We start from the raw sequence: 26,046 nt of genomic DNA on the forward strand, positions 1-26,046 counted from the left end.
TTTTCATTATTTCGCCAACACGCAGAAGGCAAATCCACCATCTATTGATAAAATAACAGCAGTAGGTGGCTTTGCTGATTACCGGGATGCGTTTGTCCTTTTCCGAAAGGTTGTGCGTGCCTGGATGCGAGTGTTCGTGTTACCCCAGACCTCATCCCTGCTTGCTGCTGGAAAAAAGGATGTCTGCGGTGGTTGTTTGCTGATTTTCGATTGACTGCTCTGTGAGGTTGAAGGTGTTTCTCATTACTTTCCGATGATACAGCGAGGACAGCAATTTAGCAGCACTGACCTTGTAATGATGTTTATTTCTTCCCGCATTGAGGATGGGTTTTATTACTCATTCCGAGCCTCTTGGGCTGATTTGGGATGGCGTGCAGCAGTTCCTAGGCTCGGCTTTGTGGTCACTAAACCTGACTCACGGCTTGATTTTAGCCCTGCTGTCACCACTGATGAGGGGACAGCTCGGCTTAAATGCACCTGACCTAAAAGCCAGAACTCCTGCAGATAATTTAACACTTAATTAATGCCAAATTAGGCAGCTATGTGGCGATACAAGGTAGGAAGAGAGCAGCAACTTGTCCTTTCTTATAATCCCTCAGAACATCAAGGCTAACCTCAACCATTTATAACAAATCTGCAAGAGTGGAGATTTTTTTTTTTTGCTTTCTGTTTCACGACCCTTTCTTTTCCATTCTATAATTAAACTTTTCAAACTTTATCCTGCAAATGGCAAGAAATGTAGTCCAAGTGGAAGGAGAAAGGACACCATGCTGTGGCTACAGAAATAATGAATTCCTCCTAGGGCTGTTAAGGCATGTGCTGACTGAAATTACAACTGCAGCGTGCAAAAAGAGGCCAATTTTGTAACCTAAATGGCTAATTTTTTATTATTTCCTCAATAAAGGTAAAAATGGTGCCAGAAGGGTTATTAGAAACTGAGGTCTTAATTGTTTCTGAGGTTTTTACACCTCCCAATGACACATGAGCTCTCCACAGGTTTGAAGCATGAACAGATCCAATGGAAAGTGCTCAAGGACTGGACAATCTGGAGGAATCTCCTGCTTAAGCAGCACTGAATGCATCCCTACATGAGATCTTCAGGATTTTCAGGGTGTTCAGAGAGTGAATTTCAAGCAGAATGGTAATTTTATGACTATTTTTTCCCCTGCTGGGAGCCACAATGATGCAGGATTATCGTGGGCTCCCATAACATGCCATTTTGTGAGGAGAAAAGTTGTTATTTCAAACTAGAACCGTGTCACTATTTTTTTTTTTTTGTCAGTAATTTGTAAATCCAAACCAAACACTGCGATAGCTTTGAAAATCCTTTCTGGCAAGTGAATGCTTTTCCCCTGTGTCACAGCTTTACCACCACACCTTTCCAAGCCAAAACCTGGGGGATGTTCACAGAATATCCTGAGCTGGAAGGGTGATCAAAGGTGCACAGGTCAGGCTCTCTCTTGATGCTGCAGAGAGCTGAACGGAGATCAAATGCAAAGCCTAAACTAACCCCTGACCTAACCCAGCAGAGGCACAGAGAGGGGGGTCACAGATATCTGTGGTGAGACACCCCCTCCACATGCACTGAGGTCTTCCCACGTTTATGGCCACAGGGAAGCAGAAAGTTGGGAAAATCCCACTGTGAGCAGCACGTGAGGTCACCTGGAGCTCGTGTTTTGCTCCATGTGGGAAGGAAAGGTTCACAAGAAAAGGTTTCCTTTCCTTGAGGGGTCAGGTGGAAGATGAAGGCCAGGTTGGAGAGGGTTTGGAGCAGCCTGGGACAGTGGGAGGTGTCCCTGCCCATGGCAGGGGTGGCACTGGATGGGCTTTGAGGTCCCTTTCAACCCAAACCATTCCATACCTACAGTGCAGTCCTTGTGCAGAAGACAGGGCCACTCCACTGGAAATCTTTATTAATATTACATTTTTTGCTTACAAAATACGAAATTATCGCCTCTGGGACCTGCAGGTCAGGCAGCAAGCCGGGCTGTGTCACCTGGGGGTTAAACACGTGTGATTAGACATGGCTCGTTAGGAGCGTGGCTGCACTAATTGATGGAAAGCTGCTGCTACACCCAGGTGACCTTATTATTGGTGAGATTAAGCAAAGGCCCCTGCAGAGCTGCGAGAGCAGCGCTTCAGGAGCTCTCAGATCTCACACAGCCCTTCACTAACACACAGAGGTGTTCCACGCAGCAGCCAGCCTCTGCACCCTCTGCCAGGTGACAGAGAGGAGCCTGCCACCCATCCCGGGGACACGGCAGGCGATCCGGGGAGAGCTGGGTGCTGGCAGGAGCAGGGAGAGCGGCTGCTGGTGGAGCGTGGCAACAGCAGCTCTGGGAGAGGGAATAGCAGCTCTGGGATGGGGAACACAAGCTCTGGGATAGGGGACAGGGGACATGAGCTCTGGGAGAGGGAACACCAGCTTTGGGACAGGGAACACCAGCTCTGGGATGGGGAGCATGAGCTCTGGGATAGGGGACAGGGGACATGAGCTCTGGGATGGGGAACACCAGCTCTGGGATAGGGGACACCAGCTCTGGGATAGGGGACAGGACATGAGGTCTGGGACAGGGAACACAAGCTCTGGGATGGGGAACACCAGCTCTGGGATAGGGGATAGGGGACAGGGGAACACGAGCTCTGGGATGGGGAACACAAGCTCTGGGATAGGGGACACCAGCTCTGGGATGGAGGACACCAGCTCTGCGATAGAGGACACCAGCTCTGGGACAAGGAACACACTGGATCCCAGGTCCCTGTGCATTTGGGACACCCTGATGTCACACAGCAGAGTAGGCTGCATGTCCAGGTGTCCCTGTGCTGGCATTGGCACAAGGACAGGGGACGCAGGAAGCATCCAAGCAGCTCCTTCCAGCAAGGCCAGCTGGGAATGAGGTGCTGATTTTCAGTTTGCAAATTATGAGTGTGAGAGTATAAAGGCTCCCTTACAAAAGGGAGAGAGAGAGGGAGAAACAGAGCACATTTTACTTATTCTTCAGCTCTATTATATCTCTCTGTAGGAGGTGAAAACTGGCAATTACTCTGGGAGATGCACAGGTAGGAAGATAGAACATAAATCAAAATAAAAAGAATCTGAATGCATTCCCCAGTTATTCAATGGATATTTATTCAGCCAGGTTGCTCGGGAAGGCCTGGTGCAGCACATTAGGAGAAGTTTCTGGGATGTGCCTGGCGTTCCTTGGCAATCAGAGGAAAAGGAGACGAAGAGAAGCGGTGATCCTACCGGCAGCACACAATCCAAACAAAGCCACTTGGAGAGGAAAAGGTTGGCACAGGTCATGTTGACACAAATAGCATTTCTGCAAGATGTGAGTGGTTCGTAATAAACACACCGATGAATTTTGGAGCACTCAAAGCGGTTTTATTCCTGCACACCATGAGGATTTCATGGGAAGAGAAGACAGCATTCACATGGAGAGCACATGATTTTAAAGACCATATTCTTGCTTCAGAACCCCCAGACCTTTGTGTATCTGAAGGTCAGAATTCAGATGAACTCACTGGAATTCATATTCATCAGGAAGAAACAAAATAAGTCCTGGGAAGCCCATTAAAAAAATATAATGTGCTTTTTCCTCAGGAATTACTGTGAAATTGGGTGTCATGTATCTGACTTAGTGCTCTAACGGTAGGACTGGAGCACTGGGGGAGGACTTACAGGAAATATCTGCTCCTTATCTGATCAGAGAAGGAAACTGAAGTCTCCTCGCAGCCTGACACTCCAAGGTGGCTTTGCTGTCAACCGAAACCTCCAAAATTAACTATTTATCATTGGATTAAAACACAGCTCAGATCAGTCACATTGTTCAAGCTCAAAGACTCTTAGACCCCAAAGGAATAGACCAAAAAAACCCACAAAGGCAGGCAGGAAAATACAGAAGCACACAAAAGATGAGGTGACCTGAGCAAGAAATACACCACCAGCCCTCAGGCTGGAAACAGTGACAAACCAGCTCCAAGGCTGCAGTTACCAGAGCAAAACACCTCGAAGAACCACTTCTGTATAAGAAATGATGCAGGAGACTGCCAGCTATCAAGAGATCATTGGGAAAAAGAATCTTTTTGGAAGGTTTCTCCTAATGGAAAATGCAGGAGCTCATCACGAGGGCCTCACTTTTCAGGAAGAGCCGCGCGGGGGTTTGGCCGGGCTGGGGGGAGCTTTGCAGAGGGGATTTTAGCTTAAAAGCAGGTACTTGAAAACAACTGGGAGCACATCAAGGAGGCACAGGGGCACTCCAGGGATCTCAAAAGGAGGAGAGAGAGGATGAGAATGGAGTTGGAAGCAGGGGGTGCAGGACCTGCAGCTCCTCACCAGTTCCCACTGTGGGAGCTGTGCTGGCCTGTGCTCATCCAGCCTCTGCTCCTCGCTCCAGACCTGCTGGACATCCCCCAGCCACTGCTGAGGGTAATCCCAAGGATTTATACCTCAGTTGCTATGCTTTTTTGGATCATATTCCATGATATTAATTATACTGTTAGATTATGAATTATATGCTGATGTTATTCAAAGTATGAAAAGAGCAACATCAGCGAAGTACATACTCCTACCTTACACAAACTATACACCTTTACTTTACACAGACTACTCACCCCTACTTTACAAAACCTACTGGTATTAACTCAAAAGAATGATGCTAAAAGACCAAGGGAAATCCAGGGGAATTAAAAAAATCACAAGACAGCTCGCTTTTATGTGAAAAAACTTCAGCAGCACTTAGAGTGGAAAAGGAGGAAGGGTAAAGTTTCAAAGGCTGCTTTTAAATAATAAAGAAACATGTAAATATCCACCCAAGTGGCTGGTGAGGAGATCTGTGTTGTCTCCATGGCAGACCCTGGGGCTGGAGCAGCGTGGGACACAGCTGGGAGCGATGCCCGAAGGGATGGAGCTGCAGGCCCAGGGGGGAGACAGGAACCCAGGGGAGAGGGGAGAAGATAATGGATGCTTTCAAGCATGCACAGCTCCTCTGATGGGATATTTCTAATGCAAATATCTGGCAGACTGGGGACAGAAGCTTTTTAAATTTTTTTTTAGCATCAGGATAACTAAGATGAAATTATTTATGCATGAATGGTGTATCAGAGCATCAAAAATCTAACAGTGAATGAATTCCCCTGGCTCCTGAGCTAAAGGACGAGGTCACAGCCCTGTCAGCTGCCTGTGCATGGCAGGGAGTGGGCTGAGGGAGCTGAGGGCTGCTAACTGGGGTTTGTGCCTTAAGACAGCTCAGACAAACCCCTAAATCCTCCTTCCTGCTCTAATTCCTCCCCAGCCCCACTGGTCCAGCCTGAAGGATGCAGATCCTCCCTGGAGCAGGGTAGTTACAACCATGGAATCATCTGATTCCTCCTCAGCTGTATTGAGGAACTCATAACCTGCTGCTCAAAGCTTCTCTCTACTTCCATCAGCACAAGAGTTCAGGACGCCCTGTTATATACCCTACAACCATTAAATAATCCATAAAGTGACATTTGCACATGGAAATAGTCAACTATCACGATGCATCAGCATTTGGTAGCTTCTCTATCACCTTAAAAAAGGCCAAGCTGCCACCCCAGAGAGGGTTTTTTTTTTTAAATAATCTTAATTATTGGGCTTTTCCAGCTTTATTTAAAGAGCACAAGGCACTCCATGTCGGATGGAGAAGGAATGTGCCTTTGCCCAAAACAATATGCAGTGTGAAGGAAATTCAAACTGACACCATTTCAAGACAGCAAAGACAAACTGATTTAGCAACTCTGACAGGCATTTATAAGCAAAATAAAATGTGAATCTAATTTTGGCCTACTGCACCGAAATAATGTGCAGCATGGTTTGATGTCATAACATGAATATTTCATGTATGAACAGCAGCTTGTTTGGGAGGGAGATTTCTCCAGGCACCTGCGAGAGGAGTTCCTGAGAGATGGAGGAGGCTTCGCTGCTGCTCCTCACTGAGTAACCTGATAGTAACTTTTAGACCCTTACTGACTTTTTAACGGTTTTGCCAGATGTCAATATGTAAAAGCAAAAACCATGGCTGAGCCTTTAATTCTAATTAATGGCTGTATTGATCAGCTACATTCTGTCTTGCCTCACGTACAAAACCCACTGGATTCCAGCAGATTCCCTGCCAAAAAGGGCTTTATCCTCATGGCCAGGAGTAAAAAGCAAAGGCTCAACTCTCCAGCCTGTTCTTTGTAAAAGCACAGTGATAAGGAGCAGCGCAGTGAACTGGGGCAAAGTTGGGTATTTAGGGTCTCTGGAGCATTTTGTTTTGATTTGCATCGAGTTTCAAGGTTCAGCAGTTTAACAGCCAGCACGGCCACCTTTCCTTCATCTCAAATTTAGAGCAGAAAGCGTCACAAGGTTACATCTCCAAGTCGAAACCAACCCCAAATTCCACCTGGCGGTTCTCCAGGGTATGGAGAAAACCAGCCCAGCTACTGCTGGAGCTGTGCTGAGTTTTGGCACAAAGCACTTGCACAGCCCTCGAAGTTGTTCAGTTTGCGGCCTGAAAAATAAGCAATGAAAAAGACGCTCAGAATTTAAATGATGATGAATATTCAATAATGGTAATGACTTAAATATTAGAAGCTCTTTGATGCGTGTTTCTGCATTTGTCCTTGACCTTTGCTTACTCGTTATTTTGTCTACACATAATTAACACATTCATAATATCACATAAATGCCACTTATTGATACTGTCCCAAGGGCAACTGGTTATCTGGGAAGAACACGGACACATTAACATTTCCTAACTCATTTAGCTCCTCTTCCACATTACACTGAAGAAAGCCATTTGTCAAATCACCCCGAGATGTGTTTTAAGCAGGCAATATTTAACAAGGTAATGGCTTAAGTGTTGTCAGGGCACAGTGACAGTCATTTAAAGGGACAGCTCTAACGAGGGCAGCCGAGGAACGACTCTGCCCGAGCACACACGGGATGGAACCACCTGGAGATTAAACACAGAGCTTGGAAACATCATTTCCTTCCTGATTTTTCACACTTTGTCCTTATTTAGCCACAGCAAGTGGATAAAAAGCAGCGAATCCATGGTCAGTGACCTGTGCCCACTGGAGGGGTGACATCCCCCGAGGTACCAGCTGAGCAAAGGTGTGAGGTCACCCAGGAGCTGAGGTGTTTAATGATATTGTACCAAATCTCACCTCCAGATCTCACTGCTTTGGGAGATGTTCAGCATCTCCTGCAGCAAGGCCAAACCCAAGAGGTTTAAGGATAATTAATAAGAATAATAAGAATCTTGCATCCTGTTTCCCTCCAGAACACATTACCCATTTTTCATCGACACAAACCAAATATTCAGGGCCACTTCAGATTATTTCGAGCATTTTGTTCGCTGCACTTGACTTTTATCTGGGAATTATTTTTAAAGACTTCCCTAACAAATCTCTGGTAAAACACATGTCAGCACTTTGGCAGGGCTGGCAAATTTTTCCCGAGCTCGAGTTAAATTTAAAAATGGAAATTGGACTAATTAATTACTTCAGATGGAACAAGAGAGGAGGATTTCAGCACAGGGCTGAAATGAAACAATGCAAGAAGCAACAGCTGGCGGCGTTCCAGCGAGGGCAGCGCTTCCCAGGGAGTGGGAGAGCAGGAAGGGGCAGGGAGGAGAAGCATCCCTGGGCTCCAGCCTCCCACCACCAGCACAGAAATGACCTGGAGGAAGTCACGGAGAAGGAACAGGCTCTCGGGATGACACTGTGACATTCTCCCTCCTGAGGGAATGGAAAGAATAATAAGATGTCAAACTGGGAAGCGATGGATCCTGGCAGGTCCATCCCCAATGCCTGAGCCAGGGAGGAGTCCTGGGCATGAGGAATGAGTTCCCAGGGCTCCCTGGCTGTGCACAAGTGTCGCACTCGTGGGGCCAAGGGAAGGGGAAAGGTGTAGAAAGTGATGCTGGAAATTCAGCTGCTTCCTGGCTGGTTAAGGATCATGGAACTGTGGAGTGGTTGGGGTTGGAAGGGACCTTAGAGATTGTCTCATTCCACCTCCTGCCATGGGCAGGGACACCTTCCAGCATCCCAGGATACTCCAAGCCCTGTCCAGCCCAGCCTTGGACACTGCCAGGGATGGGGCGTCCTCTGGACATTGCTTAGCTACAAGTATGGCCCTATATTTTTATATTATTAACATAATCTCTATTGAAAGTTTAATGTTCTTAAGTCAGAATCTTCCTGTTCAAGGAGAAAGGCAAAGTCCTCAGTAAACAGACAAGGAATGAAATCCATGAGGCTCCAACAGGGAAAAGGAAAATGAATAAAGCGAGAAACTGCTACCAGGTTTTCATTTTGTACTTCTACAGAAGAAGGAGGAACAGAAATGGAATATAATAAGTGAGTAAGGAGCAGGTGATGTAAGGAATCAATACCCAAAGTTATCAAATAACACAGCTGACTGCTAGAACAGACCAGATCCTGCAGCATAACCTGTATTTCAGCATGAAAAAATTAAAAATCATAAGCAGCCCAGGGCAAATAATGGATTTTCCCCTGCTAATGTTGATTTAAAATATGAAAATGCATTCACAAGCTCCAAGGTGTGGGGAGTGACTGCTCAACCTGCAGGGCAGTGACCATTAAACACAATAGCAGCAAATGCACCACGGGAAACCGCTGTCCTTGGAAAAAGGAAACCATGTGCACCATGGAAACCTCTCTCTGAGCCTGATCACCAAGTTCAGCTGAAGAAAAACGGTGGGCAAAGTTTTACCCTCCTTTTATTTGGATAATGAGGAGCAGAGTTCTCCTCGATGTGTTTTATCAATCCAGTGTGAGACAGGAGGGTTTGTCCATCCATAGAAATAAACCCACAAGCTCCTCACAAGTCCAAAATGATCCATTGCAAATTCTCAGCTTCTCTTTTGGGGGAAAAGCTCTGAAAAAGGCTAATCTGAAGTACAGCAAAAAAGGAGCAAGTGTGTGATTTGCCCAGCCCTCCCTGCTTAATATTCCTCTCTTCTGGCAGGACCTGCATGGAAAATGCATCCTGAAGTGTCCAGGGTCTCTGGCAAGTCACTGACAGATGATGGATGGATCAAATCCAACACCTGGAATACAGAATGATAAGGTTCAGGAATGAAGGGGATGAGTGACAGTGGCTAAGGCGATGAACAGACGGGGGACCTTCACAGCAGAAGGCTGCACCACCTATTTCTTCATGACGAGGATAATGAATGAGGTGACAACAGCAGGAATTCATTTCCAGCCAGGAGTACTGGGCTGAAAAAAACCCCCTCACAGTGCTTTTGTGTTTGTGTTAGCAGCCTTGTGAACATGTGGAGGGATTTTAAAGGTTTGTGAACTCGGCCATGACTGAGGATTCCGAGGGGCTGGGCCAATTTGCCATCAGGTTTGGGAGCTGGAAATGCTCCCCCGGATCCAGCCCACCCATTCTACCACCACAGCATCACTCCACTGCCTTCCCGAAGCCATCAAAGCCACCGCAAAGACAGATTTATGATTTCCAAACAAGTTCAGATCCAGAAAAGGATAAGGAAGTGTTTAAACTTGTAACGTGACCCAAAGAGCCAAAGGATTATAAAAAATACAGAGAAGGCAAAAAAGGCATTTGGGATCAAAGCATGTTTGCTGCTCTGACCACTTTCATAGCTCTGAGAATTTTTAAGAAGTTGGTATCTTGTATCATTAGCGAAAACAAACAGCCCCATAAATGAATTCTCAGGAGTGTCCTGTTTCACTGTCATATTCCACCAGCGAAAGGAACTGCTCCAAGGGAAGTTTCCAGAAAGCAGAAAGTTCCTCTGAGCTACAGCACATCCCTGCCTCTCCTCAGGCTCCTACCTGCTAAGCCCAGCCTAACTCTGCCCTGTCTGCCTCGCTGCTATTTCCAGCTAATAGATGGAGCCATTTGCAGGAGTGGAATATGAGGAGCCCTCCAACACAGACACACATTTCCTGCTCGTCCTGCAATGAATTAATCCCACTTCCCTGCACATTCTGCCTGTCCAAGTCACATCCTTCCTCCAGACCAGCCTCAAGACCACAGCCCCATTAAGCAATCAAACCATGGATGCTCATTAGCTGCTGCTCCTTCTGCTGTTTGCTTGTTTGGTCTCTGCTCGCCTTTTCTTCTCAGCTTACACCATGTCTGGGTCAGTAACTTCGAATTCTTTGCCTCTTGCATTGGCTCACACCTGCACACCCTGCCAGGTGTTATGGGAAATACAGCTATTCCAGTTGTATTATTTATTTATAAAAATTCACAACAATTACACAAAAGTCAAAGCAGCCTTGGGATACTTGGCCAACTTTAGCTCACAGAGAGCAATCACAACTTTTCTGCTTTCTCCTTTTCAGATGATATATTTCATATAAGAGGATTCCTTTTTCTTTTTGCCTACAAAAGAATCCAAAGAGCCTGAACAGAATTAAAAGGGCTTGGATTGACAGGACAAGGGGAATGGCTTCCCACTGCCAGAGGGCAGCAGGAGATGGGATATTGGGAAGAAATCCCTCCCTGTGAGGGTGGGCAGGCCCTGGCACAGGGTGCCCAGAGCAGCTGGGGCTGCCCCTGGATCCCTGGCAGTGCCCAAGGCCAGGCTGGACATTGGGGCTTGGAGCAGCCTGGGACAGTGGGAGGTGTCCCTGCCCATGGCCCTCCCCCTGAAATCAGATGATGTTTAAGGTCCCTTTCAACCCAAAGCATTCCGTGATCCTCTCGAGTTATTTTTCCTAGTGCTGAGTTAATCCTGTGGGAAATCAGTGGAATTCAAAGGGCTTTTTTCCCCCCAACTAAACACCTCAGTCAGCTCCCTGTTTGTCTGAACCTCAGCTTACTTTAGCGAGGCTAAAGAAATCAAGCTGTCCATCAATTATTTAAAGTGTTTGGCCCTGATCCTGGGTCCACATTTAATTTCACCACGGCCTTAAAGCTGGAATCTTCCACAGCCAGAGGAAGTGGCTGGGAAAGAAAATGCCTGAATTGACTTTTGGGGTGAAATGAGTAGTTTTGGATGCTCTGAGCACACAGTGGGTATGGACCCAGACCTGGCTGGGCTGGGAATGATCCCTTCCACTCCCTGAGCTCAACCACCTCCATCAGCAGCACCCTCACAGAGGGGTCTGAGCTGGACTTTGGGGCCTTCTCAGCAGAGATCCTGAAATATAGATGTAGAAATAAAAAAACCCCACAGGTATATAGTTATAGCTATATCAAAGTCTACTCAATGATATAAAAATAGAAGTACAGCTAACACTCCAAATCTTTGTCCTTACAAGAAATGGAGAAATGCATTCTTCTGTTCCATGGAATTTAATTAGTTACTAAATTTAGGTTCTGTCAGTGCAGTTATAGAGGATTCACTGCAGTTGGATTTAAATATTGGATGATATTTTATATTTCACACAACGCTAATGGATGACATTACATTGGTATAGATATTGTCAAGTATTTCTGTGTGAATGCTTAGGTCTATTCATAATGTTTTAGTCAGCTAAATCATATTTGATTGCATTTAAAAAAAAAAAACAAAACCAAACCACTTTCAGTCCCAGGTATTCATTATTTGAAAGCAAGAATTCAGTAACACCCTGAATCCCATGAGCAGGGAAAGACTGATCTAAAGCAAAGCCACAGGTGCAAAAATAATTAAATCTTTAAAGCATCAGACAGAGTTATGATGCAATCCACGGGGGAGAAGGAAAGAAGTCAGTGCTAAAATTCCTCCTTTGCCATAAACTTATTTCTTCCAATTGCTCAGTACCCTAAAATACGAAGAATTTGGGCAGAACTTTCTAGAAATTCCAGTTCTTAACTATCTCGGTATCTCTGAGCATCTCGTGCATCTCAGCTCTTCATCTGCAATAAAACAGCACAGAACCAGCTCGGGAGAATTCCACAAGGATCACTAAAGACCTGGGATTTGAAGTCCATTCAGAGCCTACAGTAAGATGGGTCAAACCAGTTCTCCAGTTTGGTTCCAACTGCTCTGCCTCAAACTGCAGAATTCATGAGGTATTTTCTCCTGGAGACGCTGGGTTTGAGACAAAATTTAGGCCAAACTTACTCAAAAGTCACAGAGAGACAGGATCTGCCACCTCAGGTTGGTGCAGGGAAGGGTTTTATAAAGCCTCAAAGAGCATTCCCCCACCTTTCTTTTTAAATTCTTTTTGTTTTTACTGAGCAGATTCACACAGCCCAAACTCCTTTGCAAAATCTGTGCCACACACAGGTCCTGGAGAGAGAAGCTGGACGTGACCCCAAAGTTTATTTTTGGCAGATGGGATTTTCCAGGTACAGACCTGAGCTCCCTCCACAACATCTGAACTCTACTTAAGTTTGATCTATAAGATTATTTTCATTCCAACCCCTTTGGACACTTGCAACAACAACATTTCCCTTCTCCCTACATGAATTTAATTTGGTCATGCACTGCAACTCTGCTTAGAAAGCTGCTTAGTGCCAATGTTTCAGAAATCTGAATCAAATTTTCCTGAGTGGAATAAAATTAGTTATCGAGGAAAGGATAATCCGCTTTTCTAGGGGCAGTGGTTCTGTATTTTAGATAATGGTTCGAAAATACAATAATAATCCTAATAATAAAATGGCTCTGAGATACAGTGAGTGCTGATGCAGCTGGCTATGGGAGCAGAGCTGCTGTCTAGGGATAAACTGGGTATGACTGGGAGCACAAACCCACAGATTTACGCCAGAAACCTCAGGACTTCCTGACTTCTCTGGGCCTGAACCTGCCAAGAGCTGCAGAGTCATTTTAGACTCCAGAAGTGCGAGTTCAGAGCTCACAGAGCTGCCTGATGTGGCCAAAACCCTGCAGGGGTGGTGCTGAGCAGTTCCCCAATTCTGCACATTTTCTGGGGCCCTTTTGGGGCAAATCTCACAGTTCCAACCCCCTTTGCACCACCACCCACCCCCTCCATCTCTGCTCCATGTTTAACTTAATCACCCTGGAGGGTGATTAAGCCAATTACCAAAGGTACAGGCAGCTTTCCACCATGAAGGGCTTGGTAATTCCCAAAATCCAAGTTCCAGGAGCTGCTGGTGGCTGCAAACAAGGTCAACCTCCCACTGCCTCAAATCACACCCCAAGTGTGATGTCAGAGCATCATCTCTCCTCATCCCAAATTTCTCAGCTACGCCCTGCCTGCCACCATGCCAAGTAGTTTGGCAACTCAGAGAGGACTGGAACCTTCTCAGGAACTGGGATCATCCATCAGCAAGAGAGGCAGAATCAGAAAAAAACTAGTAAGAGCAAAACCATGGCCAAGGAGGTGACCTGCCACGGAATTTCAGTTGGAAAAAACCTCTAAACTCATAAAGTCCAACCATTTCCCAGCACTGCCAAGGCCACTGCTCACCCATCTCCTCAAGTGCCACATCCACACAGCTCTTAAATCCCTCCAGGAATGTTCCAGCACTTCCTGCTCATTGGAATGTGATCAAGGATCTCCTCACAGTGCACCTTCCTCCCAGTGGCAAAAGTTACCAGTGGTGCTTGGTGACCTGTGCCATCCTGTGCTCACAGCTCTTAGTGTGACATCATAAAATCTGACAAAACTTTCTCAACCAAACCCCCACTAAAAGGAAATTCCTTTAAAACAATTGCATCAGGTCCCCAGAAGAGCTCACAGGCTGGAGGGGTTTTATCCCCACTTTCACCACCAGTGGAAAGCACCAGTCCCAGCCAGCTGGGCAGGGCAGCTGTGCTCTCCCCATCCCTCTGGGAATGCAGGACAGGCCCATTCCAAACCCACACACTTTTTGTGGAAAACTCTTGGCCAGTGAGACCACAGGGCTCCCAGGCCCCATTTAGCTGAGCAAGCAAGGCTGGGAACCCATTAATTTGCTGAGTGAGTTATGGTTCCCTGCAGCACCTTTTGTTCACTGTCAAGGTTCTGCAACAATGACGGATGCAGCTACGGCCAGCCCCAAACTCCAGAATTTGATCTACTAAATCATTGCAGATATTAAATGTCTCAGTGATAAGCCTGGCAAATGCACTCCTCTGGAGCTCACACTTGGTGCTGAGCACGAGCAGGAGGGACTCCCCACACAGTTCCCTATTGTTCCATGGAAAATTATGCAGGGTGGTAATGTCATCGCTCCCTGGAAAGGAACCAGAATCCCAGGAAAACTCACACAACTTCCTAAAGGGGCTGCTAAAAGGAGCCACACATCTGCCTGGGTGAGTGAGGCAGCACCGTGGGGCATTTGGAGCTTGCCAATCCCAGTTTTGACAGCAGGAGCTGGACGTGCATATAACATTCCCACTTACCCTGGTAAATAAACAGAAAAGACTGCAGCAAAATAAAGAACCAGGGGAGCACAGGCAGAATGCTTAAGCAGCAAGACACAGGCAGGGTTTCAGTCTGGCTCTTCTCAACCTCAGTATTAATCTTTTTTTGTTTAAAACCATCTCCTTCCTTCATCCACAGCAGACAAGAGAAGTGAGCAAATTTCACCCCATCTCATTTATAAAGAGCACGGAGCTGTTCAAAGGAATCCTCACCCAAAGCAGATTAAGGCATGAAGAGGGTGGAACAATTGCTGCTTCATTTTTAATTTCTCCAAGTCACCATCAGATAGATGACAGTGGTTAGCACAGGAAGGATTCCGCAGGCTTCATAAACAATAGAGGTATTACCCATTATCACACAAGTACAAATTAGTTTGACCTTTCCAGCTTTTTCATGTGAGGCTTCCTTTTTTCCACTTGACTAGAGAAAATATTGAGTCGAGCCATGTTCTGCACTCTCCCTCCTCAGATGTGTTTGGCCAGTGTTTCATCCCTAAACCTGCGATTAGGAGAGACCCATTAAACACAGAGTTCACCTGAGGAATTCTCTGGCTCAAACCAGCACATTCCTGGTGCTCCCTGGGAGAGCCCCAGCCTCACTCTTGGGGTTGCTCCACACCTGCTTCCCCCATCCCTGCCTCCCTGGGGGAGCAATGCGTGATGTGGTCATTTCATATTCCATGGGAAGTGCTAGGAAACAATATGGAAATATTGTTGGGGTGGCAGAGATCACCAGAGAGCCATGGAATGGTTTGGGTTGGAAGGGGCATTAAAACTCATCCTGTTCCACCCCTGCCATGGGCAGGGACACCTCCCACTGTCCCAGGCTGCTCCAAGCCCCAATGTCCAGCCTGGCCTTGGGCACTGCCAGGGATCCAGGGGCAGCCACAACTGCTCTGGGAATTCCATCCCAGCCCCTCCCCACCCTCATGGACAGGAATTTCTTCCCAATCTCCCATCCATCCCTGCCCTCTGGCACTGGGAAGCCATTCCCTGTGTCCTGTCCCTCCAGCCCTTGTCCCCAGTCCTTCTCCAGCTCTCCTGGAGCCCCTTTAGGCCCTGCAAGGGGCTCGGAGCTCTCCCTGGAGCCTTCTCCTCTCCAGGTGAGTACACCCAGCTCTCCCAGCCTGGCTCCAGAGCAGAGGGGCTCCATGGCCTCCTCTGGATCCAGCAGTTCCATGGCTTTGCTGTGCTGAGGACCCCAGGGCAGAGAGGGAAGGATGCTCAGTTCCATCCTCCCTGCCCACAGCCCTCATCCCTGCCCACCACAGCAAAGCCTGCCTGATCCCGTGAAAACTCAGGGGTGTGGATTTAAGAATTGGATTAACACCAAGCTCTCCTGAACAGAAGCATGTACACCCCTAGGAAGCCTTCTGCATGTCCCCAAGCAGGAGAATGGCACGAAGAAGCGATCCCTTGTGCCAAGAACTCCCAGGACAGCTTCCCTGGGCAAGCCATGCACTCACTGCTCACGGACAGGCATCCCTGCGAGGTTTAAAATCATTCCTCACAGATAATCAGCACTTTTTATCAGTGACCTGGAACGTGCTGCATCCAGCACAGGAATCCTCTGGTTCTCCTGTTCATTCTGTGTGGAAGCCAGAGGAGCTGGGGAGGAGCAGGCAGAGGGTGATGCTGAGCCAGCCACAAACGCTGTACCTGTCAGCCAAAACGTGGGAGGAGCTGCTGCATCCGGCTGGGCAAGGAAAGAGGGAAAGCAGCGGGTGGAAAAGCAGGGAAAACAAGGGGGGTACTGAGCACACAATCCCGACAATGACAGGATATTCCAAGGAGAAATTTGATGCATTTTTGTGTCAATTCCTCAGAGTTAGGGATGCTGAGAAAATTCCAGTGTAGCAATTGGGGTTAGAGGTGCTAAATCCCCTACCCAGCTAAAGCCCTGTCCTGCCTTATCCCGGGTTGTGGAGCAGGGTGTTCCCACTGCTCCGGGCTGGCCGTGGGCTGCTCCGCGGGATCAGAGCAGCGGGCTGAGTGCTGCCACCCTGTGGGACCCGTGTCACTCCTGCCTGTGCTGGCACTGCCGGGATGCTCAGCACACTCCTGAGTCTGGGAAGCTGGAGGGGCTTGGAAGCCCGAGCCAGCTGTTCCCAGAAAAGCACAACACACGGGGATACTCCCGACAGCAAATTCAGGAGCTGGGGTGCTTATAAATAGGATTTAGAACAAAAAGGTTACTGAGTTCTGAGCAGAATAAGAACAAATGTTGTAATTCAGACTCATTAGTAAGGCAAAGGTAACTGATGAATTTACACAATCCCTGTTTGCTCCCACAGACCCAGGCCGGGATGGAAATCCTGCTTTGTGCGTCACTAGGAGCAGATCCAGTCTGAAATCACTGCTCTGCTGTGCTTCATATTTCATTCATTTCTGCTTCCAGCGATACATGCAAAACAGAGGGCATGATCCATCTCCCTAATTGAACAATACAGATCAATTAAATATGAAAAGTCATTCTTGGACTGAAACCCTCTTAGGCAAATGTTCTGCTCTTATGCTAAGTAACTCTTTTAAAAAGCTGGGAGTTGAGTGCTGTTCAGAGAGGGTTTTATTTATTTATTTTCAAAAGACTGGGAGACAAAGCCAAAAAGATTCATCCATTCATTCATGACAAGAGGAGATAGAGTTTTGACCACTGAGCAAGGTAGCAGTGAATGAAGAAATATCTTATTTGATGGAAGCTCCTCGGTGCTGTTTGTGTGAGGTGAAGAACCCAAACCAAGGGCCAGCGATCAAACTGGATGAAGACCCCTCTGCTCCAGATGTTCCAGCTATAGCTGGAAAGGTATAAAAATGAGGGATGGGAATCATCAGCAGGAACAAAGAGCAGGGAAAGCTGTGCCCTGTGAAGCCCCAGCAGCCCTTGGGCTCTCCCTGATGGCTTTTTGGGTCTCCACACTCCCATCACTGGGAGCACAGAGATGCAAATGGTGTTTTGTTGTCTGGAAGTCTCCTGTGATCTGAATAAGAGGAGGGTAAGAAACCATGCACTTAGAGATGGGTTAAAAACCCCAGGGAGGTGATTGCCGTGCAGCACCATTCACCCTCCACAAGAGAGGTTTTCCCACCGCAATCACCCCGGGATGGCCTTTGTTCCCCTTCTTAGGCTCTGATTAAACACAACGACCTGCTAAGCCTCATGTCAGTTGGGCTTAAACACCACAGCTCCTCCTCGGCTAAACATTTATATAAATAAATAAATGCTAAACACAGATTTCGCCCAAGGCCAACAAAGATACAACACTGACAGAACTTCTGGAGGAGCGAATCAGTCTGGAGTTAGGAGCAGCTCAGGGCTGACTGGGCTCCTGGAAATCTGGAGAAAGCCAAGCCTGACCGTGGGGTCTTTCAAGCACGTCTTGCTCTCAAAGGAGAATTGGGGAAAGCCCCAAGAGAGGGTTAACAAGGACTGAGTCTCACTGAATCCAGAAACCGAAGAGGAGAAAAGGTGGGGAAGAACCATCCTGGTGCTTTTCTTTTATCCGTGGTATAACATATCTCAGGAGAACTTGGTACTGGCTAGACTAGAACATGCATAAAGATGCTTGGCCAGATCTGAGACATCTCCAGCAAGTCTTCAAGGAATACAGCATCAGCAACTGAACAACTGGGAGCTTGGGGGAGAATTAACAGAAGAAACAAACGTGGCAGAACCTCGTTTTTGAAACCTTTAACACAATTTTTTAAAGAATCCCTGCCATTCTGAAAATTAAATGGTTGCAGATGATTTTTTTTGAGTCCTTCTGAAGTGGAATAAGTGCATCACTTACCTCACTGGAGGCCACATGCTGATGCATCTATGCTGTGATTACAGCCCTAAGCAAAAATCCCAATTTATGTTGCAGAGGCAAAACTTCCCCTTCTGCTCCACCTTCCTAAAGCTGAACTATGCACGTGACAGTCACCAGATTGTTTTCTAAATGCTTTGACCCTGATGGTTCTGAGGGCTTGACTTTCATTGATTTAACCCAGCAATTAAAAACACCCCAACAAATCTTTCTTTTTCTTGGTGTCGGGCTGGGATAGATTTTTACCCTGCAGATTGCGATAAAATGACTGTACCCAGGGAACAGCAAAGAATGGAGTTATTTCCCAACATCAACACACTCAGAACCCTGTTTAGTGCAGAAAATGCTGCTCTCTTGGTTCATAGCAAATGTGAAGCTCATTTGTGTTCAGATTAGAAGCAGATTTGACACAGATTTGACACATTTCCTTTGAGTATCCCCACTTTTGGTGGCTGCTGGGAGGAGGAGGCAGGAAGAGTTGTGCACTGGCGTGAAACAGTAAATCATATGGGTGTCATCATTATATATTTGCTTTGCTAATAATACAAAGAATGAATCACTGCTGTCATGATATTCGTATTTATACTCGAGTAACCACCGTGGCAGATACCAGTGAAGATGTGTGCAAGTTTCAGCCTTGGCAGCACGCCTGGCCCGCAGCTCGCAGCTGACATTTGTGGATTTGGTGTGATTCACGGCACTTTTCTGTGTTTGTGATTACCTTCCTGTCAGGGGCTGCGCATCACTCACCCACCAAGTGGCAGAGACTCCCAGTGGGAAGGAAAATTCCCAACTGTTGCTCCAAAGCTTCTCCAAAGACAGCTGAATCCTCTGTGTGACCATGGGGCTGAGCACCAGGTCACCAGACATCAAAGGGAGAGAGGGAACTGCTTCTGCATAGACTTCACCAGGTCATCCCAGGCCACCGAGGGAAGGTGTGGGAAGAAACCCCAGACTTGCTCTATTCTAACAGGGCTAAAAATAGACCCGTGATGATTTATGAACTTTCAAAGGCAGCAGAGTATTTTTAAGCAGCAGCAGCTTCTCCTGCTCCGTCTGCATCCTGGGAGCTGTCTGCTCGGCACCAGGGCTGTGCCCACCCTGCCCTGATGGGGACCAGCCCCTCCAGCACGCTCACCAAACAATTAACCAAGACCACGAGAGCAAATAAAAAGGCAGTGATCTGTCCATCTCGGGGGTAATATCCTTCCTTCACTCTGCCTCATCCTTACCTCTGAGTTTCACATATTCATTTTAAAATCAAGTTAACGCCACAGAACTGTCAAACAAAGCCAACTCCTGAAGCCAAGGTAAATAAGTCACGTGGCACCAGAACATTTACAAAATGCCTCTCAAGTTTTGCATCTCCAGGAGAAATTTTACATGAGCTCACCCCTGATTTCCAGCTGGCCCTCATGGGGTAACATGGGGTGAGTTTGAAATGCAAGGAATCTTCATCCCAGTAAATAAAGACCTGGACAGCAGCAAGAAAGACTTTAATGCACGAGGAGGTGCAAGTTTGGGAACCAAGTGGGCTCTCAGCAGCTGCTCACTGGCTGCCACTGCTGCTGCCCTTCCCTCTGGAATAAAAGCTCCTCAGCCAAGGGCTGAAAATCAGCACTCAAGAGTCAAGCACTGGAGGGATTAACACTGGAAAAATCAAGCCAGGACACCCTGGAGAAGGATGGTTGTGGTCTCAGAGACACCCACCCCACCACCAGAAATGTCCCTGTGGCCCAGGGGAGAGGACACGCCACCCCTCACCCCCTCCTACCACGCAGACCACACTGAAGGCACTCCTGCCCTCCTCAGCCACCCCTGGTGAGCTCAGGTGAGGGGCTGGGAGCTCCAGACATCCCTGTTAACCCATGGAAAGCCAGGCTTTGGAGGCTGCAGCATCTCATCCCATTTTCCAGGAGGCTGCCTGCACAGGTGAGCTGTGCTGTCATTCACATTCCCAACACACGTTTTGTCATTGTGGAGAACAGAACAAGCTTAAAATTCTGGGAGCGCCAGATGGGCGAGAAGAGAGCTCAGCCCTATTGCAGAAGGTAAGGATGGGAAAATTCTACAAATTCCAGAGTTTTGCCAGGATCATTCAACTCCAACTACCTGCAGGCACACCCTGCTTGCTTCCCTCCACTCTAACCAGCCAAGAGCTGTCTCCAGGCAGGGGCTGCTTGGGGCAGGAGACCCTCAGAGCCTCCCAAAAGGGAAATACACCCAGAGTTTGGGGTGGCTTCCTGCAAAGGGCCACCTCCTGAGATCCCCCAAAATCTTGTCAGAGGGATTCAGCTGTGCCCAGAGTTCAGCACGGGAGGGAGAGGTTGCTGCAGCCAGTGGAAGCCATTGTCTCTAGCAGGCTGCTTTGGGAAAATTAGTGGTGTGCCCACCTCTAAATGAGGCTGTACGGCAAGGAAAAGAGGGATTAGCCATGTAAAGTGAGTCCTTTTGGTATTAGATTAAAGAGGGGAGGTGACTTTGAAGGATTATTCAAGAGCCATTTAAGCAGTTTTCAGAGACTTACAAACGCAGGGTAAAAATGCAGCTCCTCAGGTCCAGAAAAGAAGAAAAATTCCGTTTCCTGGCCAGGAAAGTAGCAGGTAAGGCTTCTGAGGGACCCCCTCAAGTGCAGGCCCCCAGCATCCTGCTCCCCACGCCCGGTGCTGGCTGTGGAACCCCGGCTGGAGCATCACCTGCACACCTGGGCTGGAGCTGCTGCAGGAGCCAGAGGCACCAGGGAAGGGGCTCCAACAGCCACGATGCCCATGGGATGGGTCACGGCACCCCCTGGGCTCCCTGCCAGCACGGGGGAACAGCCACCCACCCACTCACTGCGGGGCAGGGGCTGCTGGATGTTGGAAAGGAGCTCCCGAGTGTCGCGACCATCACAAGAGGAGCTGCCACCAGCCCCTGCTCCCACCTCAGTGATTTATCCGCTGGGATGCAGGTCCTGAACCGATCCATGGAAACCGGAGGATGTGCAAGCACAACCACAAAAAACTGACTTCTCCCTGCAGCCAAACGTCCCCTGCTTCCCCGCACCTCAGGTGCCTCATCAACATGCTGGCTCTTAATCCTCTGCCCACATTAATCCAGCGAGGGAGAGGAATATGTGGCTCCAAGACATCAGGCTGCTCTATCGAACGAGCCCTCCTCGGGAAAAAAAAGTCCCTCTTTGGCTTAGCCTAAAAGGTGACGGGTAATTAGTATGTAAGGTACAAACTATTGCCACTTGTTATGCAAGCGGCATCCTTTAATTTGTAGTTTCGATAGCAAGCCGTTCCTGTCTGGGATAAATAAAACAACACGCTGCAGTATGTTCCTCACGGCACGGGAGCAGCAGCAGCCTGGGGAAAGCAAAAGGAGCTCCAACTCCAGCCGGGAACGCGGCTGGAGCCAGCAAAAAGTTCTGCGTGCGCCGGGAGCAGCCTGGCGGGATTATCCCCGCGCTCACTCCGGGATGGACCCGCGCTCGCTCAGGGATGGACCCGCTCCGTGCCCGGGGAGCCGCAGCCATCCCCACCCGGGCCGGCTCTGCGCGACCCCGAGCACGGCTCCGCACGGCTCCGCACGGCTCCGCAGCACAGCCCGCACCCCGCGGCAGCCCCGCGCTCCGGGAGCACCGGGGGGACCCCGGCGGGCACCGCGCTCCGAGCCCTTCCGGCCGCGCTCTCCCTCCCTCGCGCCGCAGCCTTGCTTAAAAATTCCTTATTTATCTTTTTTCTTTTTTCCCCCCCGTTTTAAACCTGCCTCCGTCCTCGCCGTGCCGAGCCGCGCTTACCTGGGCGGGGAGGGGGGGACATGCCCAGCCCGGCGCGGCTCCGCGGGTGCGGGCGCTCCTGCGCGGCCCCGCAGCCCCGAGGTGCGCGGCGAGCGCGGCTCCCGCAGCCCCGCGGCCGCAGCATTGAGCGGCAGCGGCGGGAGCCGGGCGGGCTCCGCGCAGACCCCACCCCCGGCCCCGCCGTGCGCGGGGGCGGGCGGCGGAGCGGCGGCGGCCGCGTTAACCCTTCCTGCCCCGCCGGTGCCCGCCCGGTGCCCGCCCGCGGCCGTGCGGCAGCGCTCGGTCCCAGCCCCGCGGGCAGCGTCCCCCGCCCTGCCCCCGGCTCGCTGTGCTGCAGCGCAGGTGCGGCTCTTTGCGCTCCCGCGGCTCCACCTGCATCCCGGGCAGCTCCGAGCCCGTTCCCGTCGCGCTCCCCGCTTTTCCCCCATCCCCGACCAGCCCCGGTCCCACTACGGGAGACCACAGAGTCCCAAATTACCGCTAGCGGCTTTTTTTTTTTTTTTTTTAATTTTCCCCTCCGCGCGTTGCCCTCCGGTTTTAATCCCAGATTTGCCGTAATTATCTCGCTCTGTAAAGGGAGCCTCTCCTCACTCGCCTGCTCTGCCACCCTCTCGCTCAGCCCTTCGAACCCACCGTCTCCCTTCATCCCCTTCCCGTTCCTCCTCATCCGAGAACTGCGCGTGTTGTGAGGGAGATGAGCCTGCGAGCACAGCGCACCTGGGTGCCAGCCCTGCTGCTCCCAAGCTCTGCTGGCTGTCCCTGTGCCCAGCGATGCTCCCAAACCTTCCTCAGGTTCCCTCCTCAGGGTCTCTGCTTGCTGCTGCAATGCAAATGATGAGCCGCAAACTGCTTTGAAAGTCATGAGTCCAGGCTTAATAAGCGGCGTAGTGTAAAGGCACGGAGAAAAGAAAAAGAGTACTCAGAAGTGAGGGTGGGACCTACCTTTCCCCCTGTCCCGAAATCCTGTCCCGGGAAGTGCTCTTAAATGCCTGTGCAAAAAAATGCCTTGCAGTGAGAAGAGGGTATTCAGTCTTAACTGTGCCTCCCCTGGGTTTTGAGGGATTAAACGAAACCCTTATTATGTTTAATTATCTCTAGAGTTGCTCTCTGTGCTTGCTGCCTTGCTTTATGGTTTAATAAACTGCACGTCGATAGAAGCTGAATGACAATTAACGTTAGTGCAGGTTGGGTTGGCATTTACTGCTGCTCACAGGTTCCTCCTCCACGTGCCTGCACTCAGGTGTTTCATCACCATCTATCAGAGCCTCTTTATCCACACAGCTCCTCGCTCCCAAAGGATCCATCCAAAACCTTGAGAAGCAGCCTGGGCAGCTCAGGAGGGTGGCTGTCCCAGCAGAACCCCATGCAGGGGTCAGCTCTGCAGGTCCAAGGGGTTGGGAGCACTTCATAGAGCAGTAACAACACCCTGGAGCATCTCCAGGCTGATGGACCACCTGCAGTTGGCTCAATCCTGAGCAGTCCTTAAGTACTTCTTATCATGGAATCATGGTTGGAAAGGATCTCTGAGATCATCAGGTCCAACCTTCATGATGGAGGATGGCCCTAAACAGAGTTCACTGCTCCTGGAGAGGGGCCAGCGCTGCCTTTCCTGAGCCCTACTGAAGGTTTAAGGTTGGGCCCAAGAGTGAATCAAAGTCGAGGGGAGGCAGGAGTGCAGCACTCGAGCCGTACAGGAAAGAATCCCCTTGTGTTATGCAATGTTATATAAATGTTGTGTATTATTTGTGTAATCTCATCCTGATTTATACAGGAGGGGAGCCTGCTCAGCAATCCAAAATAAAGTTGAGCGCCAAGTGCTTTCAATTTGGGAGCGCCTGTGTCTCCAAGGTCACCTCATAAATCCTGGCACTGTGGCATGGCGCTGCCAATCTGTGTGGGGTGTAATAACTCTGGAGGGAAATCAACACTGGAAACGCTGCCGAATTTTTCAAAGGGAACATGCATTGAATGCATCATCATCATCATAACCCAGCTGAGCGTGCAACATCCTCGCAGGCAGCGAGGAAAAACATCTCCCACCCTCGGCTGGGTGGCAACCAGCAGCAAATGAGAGCTGAAAGGTGAAGGCAGGGCGGCGGTGGGAGCAGACAGATGGCTTCCCTGGAAAGCCTTTTGGTTGTGCCACCTTCCCTGCACACCTTTAACTCACCCCTGAATGAACAAGCAAACCAGGTCACCTGCTTTTTGGGTTTTTTTTATCCCAACAAATCCACAAATAAGGCCAAAGGTAGAAGAGTCAGCAATCAAAGGCCCCCGTTGAAAATTCAGACATATTCTTTTGAACAAATAGTCTCGAATACTTCATAAATCTGGCAAGGAAAAGTGCCTGGCGGGTTTTTAAGCTGGGTTGTAACAGCGAAGCTGACACTTTGAATCAAGCCTCGCAGCGCGACCTTCAGAAACTGCTGCACCGCCGTGCCCGTGACTGACAGCGGGAGAGCCCTGCCCGAGCATCGCCACGACATTTAGCACGCTGGTGTTAATTAGCTACAAACAAACCGCTCTGAGCTGCCGTGGAGGCTGCCCCGTGTGTGGGGGTGTGGGGGTGTGTGTGCACACAGAGCCACCAAGGAGGCAGAGCTCGGCCCAAGTCCTGCCCCGGGACAGCCACACGGAGGGTCCCCAGGCTGTCACCGCTGTGTGCGCCTGCACAGAGGAGTAAACACAGCCCTGCGCAGCCCTGCAGCGCTGCTACAACCAGGTGTAGAGGTGGAGCAGACACAGACTGTGATTTATGGGTGCTGAACTCGCAGCCTGAACTTGGCAGAGGCTCCGGCGTTTAGGCTGCAGTTTGTGTAAATCTTAGGAAAGGTTTGGGCACGATTTTACTGATACAGTAAGAGTTTGTTAAGGAACTCTGCTTTAAATGACTGCTGCAAAACATCCCCAAGGTTTACACTGGAGTTTTGTCTGACCTTTAATTAAAATACCAAGGCTCTCTTTACGTGGTGATGGCTATTTGTAAAGTCCTCTGAGGGTTGTGTCTAAGTTCTGCTTGTATCTCGGTGATATCTTGGCGAGCAAAGCAGCTCACAAGGAATTTTGGAGAAATCTGCCTTTTTTTTATCATCACCAGCCTTGCATTGTATGATTTTCATTTTAGGACAATGCATCAAACTGATAATTCTTAATGTGATGCAGTGAGAAAAGTGTAATCAGCAACTGGCTGAGAGTTATTCGTGATGGGACCTGTAAATATTCTTGAGTGCACAGCCCTGTGACAACACAGGTGGGGATTTGTAGGGAAATAAATCCTTTACACAAGGCTGAAGTGGAAAGGTGGGGGATAAATGGCTTGGGGGCCTGGTGTTCTGTTTGGGAGCCAGGAAGAAACAGAAGCAAAACCTCAGTGTTGTGCCAGCACAACTCAGTGCTTGTTTCAGAGATGCACATTCCATGTTTGCTCCTCAATCCTTGGCCAAAAATGCCAGTTATTGCCAGTTTCAATGGAGTATTTTGAAAGTATGGATATTCAGCACTGACAAATAGTTAAGAACCAAAGATCTAAACCCACAAACTTTGTGCCTTCAGGTGTAGTTTCAACAACTTCACTGTCCAGGCATAAAAAACAGCTTTCAAGGCACAGATTCCTAAAGGAATCTTGATTTCTTTAGTTTAATTCCAAATTCTTCAGGTCTATAAAGTCTCTGGAAGGCAGGAGCAGTTCTGTCTGAATCAAGGAGCACAGCAAAGAACCTAAACATTATAGCTGGGGAAGTCTTTCACAGTTTAAAAAGCTCAGCTTAAGTAGTGACTGAGTCCCGAATCTTTCCATGTTTTTCATTGGACTTCCCATACCCAAACTCTCCCTGAACCTTTATAAAATTTCCTTAAGGCTCTAGCTTCCTAATAACAGTTGATAATAATGCACATTTTTTATGACCAAATGGTGGAATTCGGAATTTTTTTAATGAAAATCATGCAATTCTCCGATGGTAAAACTATAATTTATAACTCTAAATTAAGGCCTTAGGTCGCAAAGCAAAGAAGAAGCAGAATGGGAAAACCCTGAAGCTTCTCAGTCTAATAATTAGAAATTATTTTTTTGTTATTAAAATTCCAAGGTGACAGGCACTGCTACGTTTTATTAGTCAAAGAAACACAAGATAAGCTTCATTATCTGCAGTGA

The 26,046-nt window shown here is 48.7% G+C and overlaps 1 protein-coding gene across 3 annotated transcripts in view; it reads right to left on the minus strand.

Moving 5' to 3' along the window:
* Positions 1-21,994, minus strand: part of CNTN4 (contactin 4) — a 271,916-nt gene extending 249,922 nt beyond the window's left edge. For 2 of the 3 annotated variants that reach the window (XM_042013608.1, XM_042013617.1), the window contains exon 1: positions 21,897-21,993. The gene's annotated coding sequence lies outside the window, so the exon portion shown is untranslated. Of the gene's footprint in view, positions 1-21,896 lie in introns of all 3 variants that reach the window. The other variant, XM_042013627.1, reaches the window with a different exon arrangement.
* Positions 21,995-26,046: the final 4,052 nt, after the last annotated feature.

Source organism: Corvus kubaryi, unplaced genomic scaffold, assembly GCF_017639235.1.
Source record: "Corvus kubaryi isolate FWS band 111438036 unplaced genomic scaffold, C.kubaryi_AGA036_p1.0 136, whole genome shotgun sequence".
Lineage (NCBI taxonomy): Eukaryota > Metazoa > Chordata > Aves > Passeriformes > Corvidae > Corvus > Corvus kubaryi.